This window comes from Culex quinquefasciatus, chromosome 1 (genome assembly GCF_015732765.1).
Source record: "Culex quinquefasciatus strain JHB chromosome 1, VPISU_Cqui_1.0_pri_paternal, whole genome shotgun sequence".
Lineage (NCBI taxonomy): Eukaryota > Metazoa > Arthropoda > Insecta > Diptera > Culicidae > Culex > Culex quinquefasciatus.
The window spans coordinates 21440988-21457757 of NC_051861.1; the positions used below are offsets into that span (position 1 = coordinate 21440988).

The 16770-nt window shown below is 38.6% G+C and overlaps 1 protein-coding gene across 1 annotated transcript in view; it reads right to left on the reverse strand.

The window, feature by feature from the left end:
• Window positions 1-6651: 6651 nt before the first annotated feature.
• The window catches only part of LOC6043892 (allatostatin-A receptor), a 127444-nt gene continuing 117325 nt past the window's right edge, over window positions 6652-16770 (reverse strand). The window contains exon 5 of the mRNA XM_038248206.1: window positions 6652-9105. The gene's annotated coding sequence lies outside the window, so the exon portion shown is untranslated. The remainder of the gene's footprint in view (window positions 9106-16770) is intronic.

Below are 16770 nucleotides of genomic sequence, written 5' to 3' on the forward strand. Positions count from 1 at the left end.
GAGTAAAAAGAGGTTTGGGTGCTCTCCCCATTCAAGCCTTCGGACTCCTGGGTTCGAGCAGAAACTTGCAATAGAGACCACAAAAGATGGCATGATTTTTACATTAAAGCCCAATTTCAGAAAATATTTCCACTGTGCACTGAATGAAAAAGCCTTCAAATTTGCTCTCGAGTTGTTTTGTTGTGGCATGTGGGTGTTGCCACCAGCCGATGAAAGCCAATGAAAATCGAATCCATAGGAGGATGGCGTTGCAAAGAGGCTTCTCTGCCGTTGCTGTTATTGTCCCTGCCGAATGGTGTTGTGCAAACTTTAAGGATTTCATTCCAAACACAAAAAAAAAGAGGACCAACCGTGTTTCCAACCCACCAGCGGAACCGGTGTGGTTTTCCCGGAATAAAATTGAAGTTTATTTTCCTACCGAACGGCCTCGGGCCAATCCGGGTGGAAGTTTAATCGACACCTACGCGGCCGATGTGCACACAACACTCGATGAAAAGTGGGGGAGCTTACTTTGTCGATTGAAAGAGAAGGACAAAAGGTATCGAGAAGGTCTGGAAGTACCCTATTTGCGGATGGGGACCATAAATACTGCATCGTTTAGGAAGGAAGGGTGTGCGATGGTACTGCGATTGGACCTCTTTCTATCGATGTTGCGATTGTACCAGGGCAACCAATTTGCCTAGCATTAAGGTGGTTACGGAATGGAACGAGCTGTTTGTTGAAAGTTATTTTCATCGATGGTGCTCAATGTCGTATTGTGGAAAAGTGTCTTCAGGCAAAAGTGAAACTTTGTAAACAAGTCGTAGAACTTTGTAGAACATTATTACATTATTAAAATGACATGTTCCAAAAAATGTTACATTCAAGTAACGGAAAATGGGAGAATTTTTAAAACTTTTTTAGTGTTTTTTTTGATGAAAAATACGTTTTTTCGGAATTCTAAGTACGCCATCAAATCGGGCGTCTAATTTCACATAAAAGTTCCTTTGACACCAAATTTCTATCTCATCACCGTTTTAGGCTGCAAATTATTGAAAAACACCTCTTTTTTCGTATGTTCAAAAATGGAAGGGGTCGTACAGCCCCTCCGTCGCGAGATATCAAAAAACGGACCTCGGATTCGTGTTTCGTTACCCCTTAGGACAAAGTTTCACGCAAATCGAAGAGGGGTCGGGGCAACTGCTGTGTGAGTTGCAAAGTAACAATAAGCCCGATTTTTTTATTTTATATTTTTCTTTTTGTTCTTGATGAGAAAAGAACATTAAATTTCCCTTAAAATGAAATGCGCCAATGATATTTACAGTTGAGTACCGAAAAATGGCAGTGTTTTTAAAATCATTAATGTTTTTCTTCAATATAAAATGCGTTTTTTAACTTTGAGTACGCCATCAAATCAGGCGTCTAATTTTACATTAAAGTTATAAACGAATTTCTAAATCATCACCATTTCAGGCTGCAAATTCTACGTCTTTTCCCGAATGTTCCGTCACGAGATATCGAAATATGGACCCCAGACTCGTTAACAGGGACCATTATTATACGTTAGGACAAAGTTTCACGCAAATCGAAGAGGGGTCGAGGCAACTGCTATATTATATGAGTTGGTGGAGAATGACCCATTAGGTTGTAATAACATAATCGTTAAGTCTAATCTACAATGGCAAATCGTAGAATGTTGCGTCTGTCACGATTGCCCCTGTTTATTGTCGATATCTAACAGGGATCGCAGCAACCAATGATCGATACTTGAATGACATCTCGATCCACTTGATGATTGTTTTCGCAAGAGTTTGCGTAAGTTTGATTGTGGATCAGGCTTACTGATTTGTCGTTAATGGTAAATTTAGAAAAAGATCAAATCGATCCACAACAAAAAATTGTTGGTGCCTTTTGCGCTTCAACAACCCCCCTAAAATTTTGAATCAATCCACACCTTGAGCATTTAATTTTAATTTTGTATGGCAATTTATATGGGAAAACCTGATTATTGTATTTTGAATTTATACAATAGCGTTAAAATTGAAAAAATTATAAAACTTTCTCGAAGAAACTATGGTGCTATCGTGCTTCAGCGTGCTCAAAACAGGCTGTGCTAGAAAAACGATTTTGTTACTAAACCCTAAAGACTGATGTGTAATATTGCGCATTTTGCACTTTACTAGAGTCTTGCGCAATTATTTTCATCACAGTGATTTTTCTTCACAGTGATGACGATGATATCCGTTGCTATGGCAGGCTGTTTATTAATTTATTTTTGGAAGTTCAGAAAGCTCGTCCAGCCCAGAGAAAGTGTGTTCCGATTTGTTCCGACTGTGGAATCGCGGTCTTTGGTGCCGAGATGCAGTCGTGTTGCGCCGGCATCTTGGCTTACGGTGGATCTTTGGAGTCAAATAACGGCTGATGGCTGTTGTTGCTGCTTCGGGCAGGATTCCGCTGCCGGAAGTCGAGCGGGTGTTGCTGGGCTTCCGCGCGGCTAGGCGTCTTCTCTCACTGACGGTATCGGCCAACCCAGCACCTGGCTGATCCGGTTGAACCGAGAGGGAACCTCCTTGACGATGATGGCGCGTTCCGCGCCAGAGGTGAAGATGGTCCACGCCAGAGATGAAGATGGTCCGCCAGAGGTGAAATGTATGGTGGACGTTTTGATGCAGGCAATGGCCCCTACGCACTCACAAGCCTAGACCGACCAAAAACCGTGGGTTGCCGAGGTCCTGCGGATTATTAACTTCTGCCGGGGCACTTCCTTTTCCGGGATGCAGAGCGTGACCAGTACGAAAACGGGACTGACACTGGGACACTTGACTAACCACACAGACACCTGAATGGCAAAAGATTCCGATCTTTGCAATCGGTGATAAAATTCCACTTCTCCCTTCTAATCTTTTCCGAAAGGAAACTCCACCATTTTCAATCCAATCCATTTTTGATGCAGTTTCGACGCAGCGCTGTCGAGCCTGTCTTAATTGCAGTGGTACGCAAATCCCTTCGCTGCTAGTGTAGGGTGTAGTATTGTAGGTTGAGGAATTATGTTAAAAAGTAAAGGTTCGTTCAAGAACTGTGACCAACGGTTACAAGATGGCCGATATAATTATGGCCTCGAGCTTATTAGAAAAAATAACCCGTTAAAAAAAACCCAAAAGTGTCAACTACAAGAATCGATTCAAGAACCTTTAACAGACCATCTCAAGACTTAACTGCCACGGCCACCACAGCTTGGTGACTAGATTGGGGTCAGAAGTCGATGCATTGCACTTGTTTTGTTTTGATGGTGTGATAGAAATTCAGTTTGCCAACTGTGATGAAAATAATCCCGCAGCACTCTACTGAGGTGCAAAGTGCGCAAAGTTGGCAGTTCTCAGTCCTGCAAAGCAGTGTGATGAAAAAATCTAGGCCTAGCACGATTGACACAAAACTCTAGAAATTGCTGCAAGGCGCAATAAATTTCTGGATTTTTTTTAATGCAGTTAAATTTGCAACCCTAAAATATGAAAACAAATCGAAACCCGGCTGTAGTTCAGATGAATCAGATGAATGGATAGCAATATTTAAATCGAATAATTTTATTTACTTTCAGAGATTGCACTATGAATAATGCATAAAAACAAAACGCAATGCAAAACTGAACGCTACTGAATAGTCATACCTAGTACCATCTGTTTCTTTTCTCGTCCCAGGAAGGCAAACAAACGAACTTTTTTTTAAATAATGCAAATTTTATTTCATCCAAATAGTTTCTCATAATTAACAACCATTCTTACAAAGAGCCCTATCATCATCGATCGCGTTTTTTTTGACATTCATTGTATGATTTATTTTTCTTTTCTTATTTTTTGTACAAATTCGTGGATTCCCAAAGCTTCGGGTCGTTTTGCTTCTTATTTTGCCTAATTGTTTGGTAGAAAATGGATTTCTCTGTTTGATTTTTCTTCTTCTATTTTCGAATTCACAGCATAGAGGATAAAAAACTAATAGACCATTGTTTCTATCATTGTCATCGTGGTTTGTTGGTTGGTTTAGTTTGGTTCTTTTGTTTGCTTCTTCATTGTTTACCAACCGCGACTCACTCCGCCACCTCCCTTATAAGCGATCATTGTTTATTTGTTTGTTTACCGCTACAATTTGAGCGTATCAGCCGCACATGCTTGCACTATCATGCAAATACGATGACGATGACGACGAATACGACAATGTCAGCCCAAGCGAGCGGAAGTGATAAATGGCAAATATTTAAATAATCGATTGGCTTGGCTTTGCATTGCGCGTGTTACAAATCGATTCTGATTTCCCGGTGTTTGATTCTGTGTGTGTATTTATTTGTTTTATTTCTTTGTATTGGTGAGGGCAATCCCTCACACTGTTGCTGTGAAACAATAATGGTTTATTTATTTTTACTTCCTGTCTGTTTGTAACAGCAACATCATTTAAAATTTTCCATGTTTTTCTTAACATTTTTTCAAGCACAAAACGGTTTACGGTTTCAGAAAACTCATTTACACAGTTGTGGTGGGATGTTGGGAGAGCGTTTATTTTCTTTAAATTGTTTGATCTGCACGGACATTTCTTCGACTATTGGAACACTGATTTCTGTTTTACGTTACGGGTTGAGCGAAATGCAAGCTTAACTACGAATTTTCCAAAAAGTCACAGTTTTGTTTTACCAAATTGTACGTCATAATGACCTTTTGAAATATCTATTTAGTTTAACTAACAAAAAATACAGTTGAAATAATACAATAAAAAATATTATTAAATTAATTCAATGAAGAGAAGCAATGGAATCATCTTAAAAAAACATTTTTTTTTGCCATCGAACGAAATTTAGACGTGGTGAAACAAGAATAAAAATCAAACCCTCACCTAAAAAAATCAAATCCATCCTGAAAGTGAAAAACAAATTAATAAGCCACCGTCATCAGGTACATTGGGTCTGGAGGTGAGATAAGGTCATATTTACTTGTGGAAATTTATATGACCCCTGATGACTGTATTATACTAAACAAAGGTTAGGTTAAAAGAGCACAAACTATCACTCAGTAGCGATCTAATAATGTGAATCGTCAACCCGCAATCAATAGTGAGCGACCGTGATTCGCAAGCAGCCAGCGATTTCTTCCATCGTTTCGCTCAGGTATCCAAATCTTGTTTGACTTACTTGGCCTACTCCGCTTGTCGGCGACACGCAAATTTGCTCTGAGAGGAGTGAAACTAAAAAATATACGAGCGGCATTGTTTTTAGCCGTCAATTTGAATTTTGCATGGTGTATGTTGTTGTCTTTGATGCTGTGTAAACACAATTTCTCAATTTCTTCTCGATTGCCGACGATTTTTGGTCAGCTTGGAGTGATAAAGCGCGATCGGCTTGTCCAAATCAATCACATACTAGCCGAATAGAATGAGAGAGATAGTGCATAAAAGAATGGGGAGAGTTTAATCAAAGTAAGTTTTTGGCGTTCAATTTGTGTTCGTTAGTTGAGGGTAGATTTTCAGCAATCAAGATTCAAATGAATCAGTTCAATTAGTTCAAAATCGCGTAATAAATATGTTATGCATAAAAGTTTGCCAACATTATTTATCTATTAGTCCAAGGATTAAATTTATCCACGCACCCAATCAAGCACGTCGTTCAAAAGAGGACTTTTCCCTCTAATTTCCGGCTATTCATCTTTTCATCCTTGTTTCGGATTTATTTCCAGCACCCTGTTTTCAAAGCCCACCCACGCCGCAAACCGTGCTGTCGATCAATCATTTTACGTGGATTGAAATTTATAGAACATCAGAAGCGAGAGAGGGGTCGGGCTAGGTTTATAAGCTTCAACCCATCGTTATTTTTATTCTCCAAAGTCTGCGTACGAAGGGGGGTGGGACTTGCTGGGGGTAATCCATCCACATGGGGATAGATTCGTCCTTATCGAAGCCCGGGGCCAAACTATTTCCACAGAGTTTCTCTATTTTATATTGCCAATGCACGCCCCTGCTCGCAGACGGATCAGTTAGGTTATTTTTTTTGGGATGAGGAAGGGATCAACTTTTTATACGGTTATCATTTTCACGTTTCCACATTTTTTATTCATTTTTGAAACCATGAAGGCAGGGTATTTTGGCTAGATATAGACAAGAAAGATTTAAATATTTACGTTTCATGAAAGGGAAAATCGGATTCCAGTTGCAATCCATCGAAATTATTCGAAATCTACTGCATCATCAAAAGCCCTTATCAGGCAAGGAAAATTAAATTGATACAAATCCGTGAGTGCTGGCAAAGCTTGGAATTCACTGGTTCATATATCGAGCTGAAATGTATACAGCTATTGACCATGAATCTGTGGAGGCTCTCTACGAATGCTTATAGATATTGTAGGGGGGTTCAAGCCTGAACCGTGTATTTCCATAGTTTTCGCTATTTTATTACCTTCGAATGAATGTTGAGGTCGTAAATATTTCCATAATGGAAATATCATGTTTTTGGGGAATTTCACCAATTTTGGTACAATATCCAAAGATGATTTGAAGGGTCAAAAGGCTTTTCTCCGGCGGGTTGTCTTGCTGCATAATATTCGAAAATTGCATGCAATAACAACCAATATATATATATATTTTTTGCTTCAAAATGCGAAAAAAAGTTGAATAGTGTCATGGCTTATAATATGCGAAAACACAAAACTTTTGTATGGCGGTCTAAACAGGGAAGCTTTTTGAAAATCATTAGGACACCATGCGGCTCCATCAAACTATTCAGAATTCCAACTTTTAGTGGAGGCGCATGGTCTCCGAGCAATTTTGATGAAAGCGTGCCAAATTTGGCAATTTACTCCAAAGAATCATCTATCGTTCATGTGTGTCAAATAGTTTCGATCGCCTCGGTTCGCAGATTTCTGGTCGTCGACGCCGTTTTCTGGTTTAGAGCGTGTGAAACTGGCGCGAAGCGGGCATCCATTTAATAAGTCAGATTGACGTGGTGCTAACTGGTGGCACCATATTTTAGATGATTTTATTGCTGGGGTTTGTGCTGCTATGGGGAAATTGGTTACGGACGAGATATTTCTATTAATTTTTGAAAATTTTCGGATGAAGGGACAATTTCACTGGATCGTAGGCGGGTATTTTTACATTTTGATGGCGAATAGAGTTGAAAGTAATTTGGAAACGTAAAAATGAATTCATTTTAAAACTTGATTCAAAATTGAAAAAAATCTGGTACATTTTTTATGCAATCGTAATGAAAAATAAAATAAAACATAAAAATATCTGTATTGAAACAAAGTTAGCTAAAACTGTTGGGAAACTTTGGAAAAATGTGGGGCTCATCATTGGTTAAGCTTGCATTTCGCGAAACTTTTATTCGCACTGATAAAATCTGCTTAAAACTTTTTTTTTTTAATAGCAAAATAGATCAAGTTAAACACTAACATTGACTAGTCATGACTAACGATCTGCTATTATGCTACTACTAGTTATACTATATGGCTGTTAAATCTAAAAGCGACCTTGACTAGCTTTTAAATCTCTTCAACTTTAAAGATTCTCATCGTAAGTAAAATAGTGACAAATTCGTAGATTTCTGCTTTGCCAAAAATACACTTTTAAAATAATTCTACATTTATCTACAGCAGTTGGTACTTCCTATTTCCGTTAATAATGGTAGCCTATCTATCTACAAGTTTCTTTATCAACTCGACTCAATCAATCTTTTTTTCTTTCGAGTTTAAAAGAAAAGTCGTAATCTGTTTCGGTTGTTTCCTTTACCTCATTTTTCACAAAAAAAAACTCTAGCCTCAACTTCGATGTACTTTTTATGGTTGCAGCAGTAAAATGGTTGCGCTTTTACCTTCCGGGAAGGGCCCCCAAAAAGGACGTACACTTCGCACTTTACCTTGTTTTTTTTTTTGTTGTGCTGCAGGTTCTCCCCTAGCAAAGAGCTTTATTTATCATCACTTAATTTCACGATTCCGTCTGCACCGGACGCGACCCACGTGCATTTTTCATCATTTTTTTCTTTCTCTCTCTCGCGAATTTTGAATTAGCATCTTTTCTTTTGACTGTTGCGACGCGATGAAAGGTGGGTTACCTGTGGGGCAGAGGGTAATTTATCTTACGCAGAGGCCGCGCAGGACAAGAGGGAAAATCGAGAGCTCGCTTTTTTCGGCTTTGTTTTTATTGGCAGGAAAATTCTCAAGAAGGGACCTTTTTCGGTATTTACAACCTTTTTTACGCGTTTTGGTAGCACCTTTTAAGGAAAAGCCTTCGGGGCGAGACGCTAGTAAAGAAATGGACACAACGCTGGCTTTAAATATTTGTTTCCGTTGTTTAAGCCAGGGATTTGTATGTTTTCTTCGAGTTCAATTGTCCTTTGATGCATTTGGCAAAATCACTTGAAATATTTTTGGGACAAAAAACTCATGTTTGATCGATGCAAATATTGTTCAATGATTTATCAAGCAACAGGTTCATTTGTTAAAGCTAATATTCCTTTTGGAGTTTTGCATTTGAAGCTTTCTTGAAAGGTCATAAATTTTCATAACACAGTACAATAAATAGCCAGAAGCATTCTGCATGCCTATGTAATGCAAAAATGTGCACCAAATTATTTATAGTCATTTATGCCCGGTCTCAACCTGCCCTGTCCAAGGAATCTTCCTCCAAGCTACTGTTGTTTAATCGTCTACCAAACCCAATCCAAGTGATGTTTTCTCAGCTCTCAAAGGTCGCATCGTCCCCAATTCTTCGCAACTGCTCCCAGCACCCAGAATACCTGGATTGACACACCCCCGGTAGGAACAATTTCATCCCTCGTTTATTACCTAATTATCTGGATGTGTGCAAGAAAGCATTGCTCTGACTCCCAGGAACGAACTTGATACCAAGATAGAGTGGCCACTTCAGAATTGCATCTTGGCCATGGCTGCAGGGCGCAATTAGTCCGGTGAACAACGGCATCAGCAGCAGATTCCCTGAGTCCATGGGAGCAAAGATTGAGAGCACTCAGCCTGGGAACCAGACACTCTCTGGGAGCATAATTGGGGATAATCTGGTGGTGGTTTCTGCTCCCGCGGGGGTCTCGAAAGCTTCGAAGCTCCAGGTCCGGACCGAAAGCAGCTCTGGTCCAATCTGGTCGAGAGAAAAACGAGAAAGAGATACGAGATGGGAAACTGAATTAAGATGGATCGCTGCTGTGGGATAAAGTGGCTCTCTGGCCAGCGAATGGGAAGGAGGCATGTAGTTTGGGGTCATGTTTTCCCGGTGCCAAGGCAAGGCCTCAACTGCTGAGGGCGGTTATTATCGTTCAATTAGTAAAGAATACAGGCAAGATTTACATCGTCCTACCAACACTGCAGGGTTCTGAGAACTTGTTGGTGCGGTGTGAAGCTTTGAGAGCTTGTTATTTTGCCAACGGGATTATTTGTGTTAAATGTGTATTTTGATAGGGTTAAATTTAATTTGATCTGGAACGATGTTGCTCTATATACAATCCAAAAAAATAGGTTTAATAGGCATTTTACCTTTAAACAATACAACTGTTAGAGTTTGAATGCAATCTGTTTCAATAATAATAAAAAGATTTACGATTTCCTAAATACATTTGCTCTTAACATCGCTTGAGACTTGATTGAAGAGAAATATCTGTTTACATTTTGAAAAACCGGTCTGCGATTAAAACAAAGCGTGATATGCAATCGTTCTTCTCTTAATTGAAAAAAATAATCTGGATGCAAAACATAATATTGCATTTCTATGAATACTTGCGCCTTGATGGTTAAAATCTATTGAAATCTCATACTTTCATAAATAACTGAGTTAAGATTTTTTTTTTGTTTTTGAACAATCACGGAAATATTTCCAATGCAAAGACAAACAATCTTCAAGCTTGATTGAAAAAAACATGATTGAAAACCATTTCTGATTATTTTTTTTCATTTAAATGCAAAAAAAAAAAAATTGACAAGACAACATTTTTGATGGATCAACTATGGTCCCCTTGGAACGAGCTGCCAAGTAGGACCTTTCCTGTCGAGAAGGACGCGAAGTTATTTTTTATTAATTGATTTAAAAATCATTTTTTAATCCTTTGCGGTCGTGCAAAGGGTCATTGTACTCAAAAAAATATGCTTCATCGTTGTGAACAAATTTAAGCTTAATTTTAGGACTCGTTTTTTGTCAAATAATTATACATTAGGGTGATCTAAATCCGGACTTTCTCGGGACGACTATTGTGCCCTCCAAAGGTAAAAAAATGAAGAAGTTGCTTTTCTCCATACATTCTGACGATTTTTTTTCCAAACAAACTTCAAGTGATTGGAGGGAGGGGTTACCGACGTATTTGGAACCAATTATTTACCCAATTATATGGTGTCAAGTGTCTTTAAAAGGATGATTTTGATCAATTTTAAAAATATTTAATAATCTATTGTCAACATACTCAAATTTCATAAACTTCAAATCATATCCCAGTATCGCCAATATCTTCACATGGTTATTCAATCGTGCATCCAGAGCGGCAATGCAATAAAACCGTTCATGCTGCTGACATTTTTTAAAACTGCACTACATTCATCTCAATTGCCCTCGCTTCACAACCGATAAAGTTCATTGCGAAAGCGTTTTTTTTTGTTTCGCATGACAAGTTTTATCGCACTCTGAATGCTGCCTACTCTGATTTCGAGAATGCAAGTTGTTACTGAGGTACAGTTCGTCTGCGTTCTTGAAACATTTCACGATTTTTGATTGCGGGCTAACTGTACCTCCAAGCGACATGATTTATTCAAAAACTCATCAACTTTCATAAAGCCTGAGCTGCTGAGAAAAGCGAGCAATGAAAAAAGGACAGCACCCCCACTTTCACGATTTTGACTTGGCTGGAAGGAAGAATTCCTCATTTGGAAACAATTTCATTCCACCTTCATCAGCGGAAAAGGGATTTATATTTTTCGGAAGGTATGCCAAGGTGGGTTCTTGTCTTGTCCAGGCGTTAGATAATTATACTCAAATTGGGCTTTAATCACCGGATTTTTATTTGGGTGAAGCAAAACAGAAAAAAAAGTTTCTGATTATCACTTTTTAAAATAATTATCCTTTTTTAAGGATTCTTTCCCATCAATATCGATTCATGGAATTTCACTGCGAAGCCAGCACCATAAGAAGCCCTAAAAGCCACTTTGAAAATTAAAGTTCGTGCTAAAAACACCCACTTTATACGGAACTTTGAAAACAAAATCAACAAAATCACCAGCATCATTATTATCATCTGTTTTATATTCATCATCCTTACAATAACTTCACCGTCAGCGTCATCATCGTCGGTCAACGATAAATGTGTAAATAATAAAGATCGAATTAATCATATTTTCCCCCCTTCTTTCGTGGCTCGGTGTGTTGGGTGGAAAAACACTAATTCATCCTATCGTGGATCGATAACTTGATTAATATTCTGGAAACGGCTCGGCACGACCTGACGGGGCGTCTGACCCGGTACATGCAAAGTAAAGGTTCATTCAAATTCAGGAAAATTTATATTTATTTGCGAGGGAGGCTATGTGTTTCAATTTATGGTTAGTTTGAACGTATTTTAAGACTCTTTAAATTTAATTGTTCAAGATGAATACAGACTCTAGTCAAAACGTCAAATAACCTAAGAAAACAAGTTGAAATGGCTTATAAAATAAGATATAACTCGGCATTTCCAGTGCTAAAATGGAAAATAAGATTACTGCTCAAACTACTATTCCATCAGCAAAATCTTCGGCCATCAAATCTGCCTTTCCTTGCCTGGTAGAACAAGTTAGTTTCCGAAACAAACTCCCAAAGCAGTACTTCCAACAAATTACATCTGATTAATTCGATTATTGGGCTGATTCTACACATTTCAAGCCAGTTCATGTTGGCATTCTCTCCAACTGTGCAGAAATTGACGTTCGGAAATCACGTATGATGAAACACAATCTTGCAGCAGTCGCAAAGACTGGGCATGAATGGACCACTAGGGTGTAATATGGTTGTATGGAAAAAAATAAAGTTGTCCAAATTTAGCGAGCACAACCATTTTTCAGTTCCTTTTGGGGTCCTAAACAACTCCCCAAAGTTTGGGAACGATTGGCTTAGTCCTCACTTTGTGCAAAGCGATTCAATTTTCCATATAAATTTGTATGGGAAAAACCATTTTTTTGGATTTTGATATTTATAAAATCCACGTTTCACGCTGTACTAAAACCGGATTCATATTCGGATGCTCTGGAATGTGCTCTACAACTTTCCCGAAGAGAGTATGGTGCTAACTTGCTCCTATAAAAAGTTACAGCATGTTCAAAACTCGTCTAAAACGTGTTTTTTGCTCGAAAATCACGTTTTAGACGAGTTTTGAGGACGCTGTATCTTCTTTCAGGGACAAGCTAGCACCATACTCTCTTCGGGAAAGTTGTAGAGCTCATTCCAGAGTATCCGAATAAGAATCCGGTTTTAGTATAGCGTGAAACGTGGATTTTATAAATATCATAACTAAAAAAAATGGGTTTTCCCATACTAATTTATAAGGAAAATTGAATCGCTTTGCGCAAAGTGAGGACTAAACCAATCGTTCCCAAACTTTGGGGAGTTGTTTAGGACCCCAAAAGGAACTGGAAAATTGTTGTGCTGGAAAATCGATTTTGATATTACACCCTAATGGACCACTAGGGTGTAATATGGTTGTATGGAAAAAATAAAGTTGTCCAAATTTGGCTAGCACAGCAACTTTTTGGTTCCTTGTAGGATCCTTAACAACTCCCCAAAGTTTGGGAACGATTGGTTTAGTCCTCACTTTGCGCAAAGCAATTCAATTTTCCATACAAATTTGTATGGGAAAAATCATTTTTTTGAATTTTGAAATTTATAAAATCCACGTTTCACGCTATATCAAAACCGGATTCATATTTGGATGCTCTGGAATGTGCTCTACAACTTTCCCGAAGAGAGTATGGTGCTAACTTGCTCCTATAAAAAGATATAGCGTCCTAAAAACTCGTCTAAAACGTGATTTTCGATCAAAAAACACGTTTTAGACGAGTTTTGAACACGCTATATCTTTTTATAGGAGCAAGTTAGCACCATACTCTCTTCGGGAAAGTTGTAGAGCACATTCCGGAGCATCCGAATATGAATCCGGTTTTAGTATAGCGTGAAACTTGGATTTTTTAAATATCAAAATTCAAAAAAATGATTTTTCCCATACAAATTTGTATGGAAAATTGAATCGCTTTGCGCAAAGTGAGGACTAAACCAATCGTTCCCAAACTTTGGGGAGTTGTTTAGGACCCCAAAAGGAACTAAAATAATGCTGTGCTGGAAAATCGATTTTGATATTACACCCTAATGGTCCACCCCCACCCGAACGGCTTCACTTGCTTCTTATCTGCTGACGAGATTCCGAACGTGATTTATTGACTTGATTAGGCACCGGAGGAGCTGCTGCTGCTGGCCGGTCCTGTCCTGTCCTGTCTAACGCCATCATATCGATGGAACAATTCGGATCTGTTGGAACGGTGGGTGGAAACACGGAAAATAATCTAGCTGGATGGTTGAAATTAAGATTAAGGAAAAAGGTTAAAGTAGCTTTAAAAAATGCTTTCAAAGCTGGACGAATTTATTTGTAAAATTCTTCCATTTTCATTTCTAAAATTTTGACCTGTAGCGAGACAAAAAGCAATTTTTTGCTATCAACATTGACATATTTAGAATCATCGGAATTTCACATAAGTTCAGGTATTGGAGATTTAATTGTTATTTATTGCTAAGGAAATTAATCACGTTCAGAAATAATTATGGGAAAGGTCAATTTCTTGATGCTCTTTACTTTTAATTTCTGAAAAGTTTTTTTCCGTGTCAACAACATCTTCAGCACGCGAGATCCAGGAAGCCAAATCGTTTCAAGATGTTGAAGATTTCGTTATTTTTGCTCCCCTCTCTTCATCCTGAACTGCCCCGTGGGTCATGCAAAACCATAAATCATTGCGGCGGCCAGTATGTGCCAGCAGGCCTGTGGGGAGGAACGCGGGTCAAGAAGGTTTGAACCGTGGTAAGGATTAGTTTAGCGAAGATTTATGTCTTCCGCATTCCGGCTGGAATCTGCACCGGGATCTCAAAGTTGGGCTGTCATCTGCCATTCAACATTTTCGTCAACAGGAGGGTGGCACTGGAGATGGTTTCGTCTTATGAGCTGTGAAATATTTGAGATTTCAAGATTTCTGGTATACGGCTAGTTAGCCTTGAACATCTTCTAGATATCTTGGAAAACTACAAACTGCTGCTGAATGGTACAAGTATCCTCCACAGGACAATCCGTTGGTTGGTTGGGCAATCAGCACGTGCAACGGCTGCTGCTGGGTGGGAATGTCCCCGAAGGGAGCACTTGTGTCCCACCGGCATTGTGCGGACGAGATTGTCCGCAATACTGTGCTGGTGACGTACTGGAGAAATGTCAAAGAAGCGACGCTCCATCGTTTGGGGAAGGGGGGTTTCCGCATAGTTGGTGAGTTCGTTGGTTGTTGGTCTGGTACTGACTCGATTATCTTTTACATATCTTTCTACTGGCTGCGGAACCTATGGCCTTGGAAGTGGCAGCGAAATGTTGGAGAGGTCGCTTTGCCGCCGTTGTAATCATAGGGTTGACAGAATTCGAGTTGTGGCCAAGTAATTTAGGTAAAGGGCGGTGATGATACAGCTTTAGATTAGTTTTTGATTTATTGTTGATTTTTTATGCGAAAAATAACATTTAAAAAACATTTTCTTATTTTAAACCGCAAAACCAAGTTGGATTAAACAAGGTAAGATGAATCTCACAGCTTAAAAAAACAGTTTTATTGAATGACAGTTTTTATATGGCGCGTGCAATTTAATTTCCTTAATTTAACTTTATTTGCACACAAATACATTTTCTTACGAGATTAAAATGACTAGAAAAAAAAGACCAAAACATTTTTTAGATAAATTAATTTACTCTTCATAATTTAATTACCTGTGTCACTAACTCATACTTCAAATCACTTTGTAACACAAATTTAGAAAAATATTGTAATGTTAACAAAATGCTTTGGCAAATTGCCAACTTTGCACCACATTTCGTCAAATGAAAAACTACCCCAATAGCTAAAAAACCCAACAGGGAATACACTATCGTATCAAGATGCGAATAGCGATGAAAGGGTTGTACAAACTATTTGTCAAACCACCCCTCCAACTTTTTTCTTCTCCATTCAAAAGGATGTCTGCAGCAAAGGATTAGTACCGTTTTCTTTCTTTTTTCTTCCACCAGCCGCTCGTTATAGGGGAAATATACCCATTTTAAGCCTAATAAGCGGTCGTGTTTGAAAGATGCTGCACAATCTGGAGTGTTCCTTGAAATTTACTGAAACCAAGTACACCAACCAGAAGAGCAACTTTTTGTGAACATTTCAGTTTAATTTGATCTTTATCAAAAGTTATTCTATTCCTTTTACAAGCATTTAAAAATAATAATTCCCAGGGGTATTTTAATCACACGAGAATGCACTTGGCCACGCCCACCTTTCTAATATCGGCTTAGCTCTTTTTCTTCCAGCACTTTTTGTGTCTGCCTATTGTTGCCATTTGTGACGAAATTTTAAGCGAACGCTCACGAAAAGTGGCATTTATAGGAAAGTTTCCTGGCATCGCTGGCTGCGCTGCTGGTGGTGTTGGTGGCCATCCTTTGTTCTTTATTTGCCTTCGCTTCTCGCTCGGTTTTCTTCAGCCTTCGTTTAGAATAGGCTTTACGTCAAGTGACTCAGTGCGTTTGTTTTTATTTATGGCGCTTGCTTATTAATTACATGTTTCGGGACTACTTAACAAGTGAGTGACTAAAATATGGCCAAAAGAACATGTTCCCGGTAGTTGGAAGCAGTTTTATCCCGAAATAGCTGTGTAAACTTGAGCGATAGTGAAAAGATGATTTTTGCGATATTCATTAAGCGGTTGATAGCTGCTCGCGTGTGTGTCAGTGTGTGCACGCAACGTGATAAGAAATGGTTTTGCAAAATATAAATTTTGATCAAAAGTGCATTAAATAAGATATTTTTGGCCAATAAATGGCATAAATTTGTGTGCTTACTCGAGGCGGTGCTGTTGCTGGTAAAGTTATGGCAAAAATAGTATTTTTGGAGCTTTAATCGAGCAACAAACTCTCCATATGACGAAGATAGGTGTTTGATTAAAATAGGCATAATTGCCCTATTCAACTTTGTATATTTATCTGACCTTGAAAATTATCTCGCAACTTTCTTGTCGGAGAAGAAGGATGGAAAAGATGTGATGAAGCAAGAATGTCACTCAGATTCTGTCAACGTCTGTTTTTATTGTTTTGTGCTATGCAAATGATGCTTTTAAAGATTAAAACTTGGTACAATCATTGTTGTGCTTCGGAAAAAGCAATTATTTATTCTCATAAGGTTTACGATGAAAATGCATCAAAATTAATTATTTAGCTATTTTTTCATTCCGAGAGTTCAAACAATAAAATTTCCAATAGAAAATGTTTGGAAACCCCACCCTCGGCAAATCTCTAACAGAATCTCAGGTGAAACATTTCTGCAAATTTTAACACTTTCAAACCTATCCTTTTACGGTTGAAAAGCCCTTGGCTGACAACGCCGCAATCCCAACAAGCAAGATTGCTCAGGAAAAATAGATACCGAAAAAAGGGAACAAATTTGAATAGGGACCAAAAGGGCAATTTTCCCCATCCGGTCGTTGGTGGTTATTGTTCTACCACGTGTTGTGGGAGGAGGATGG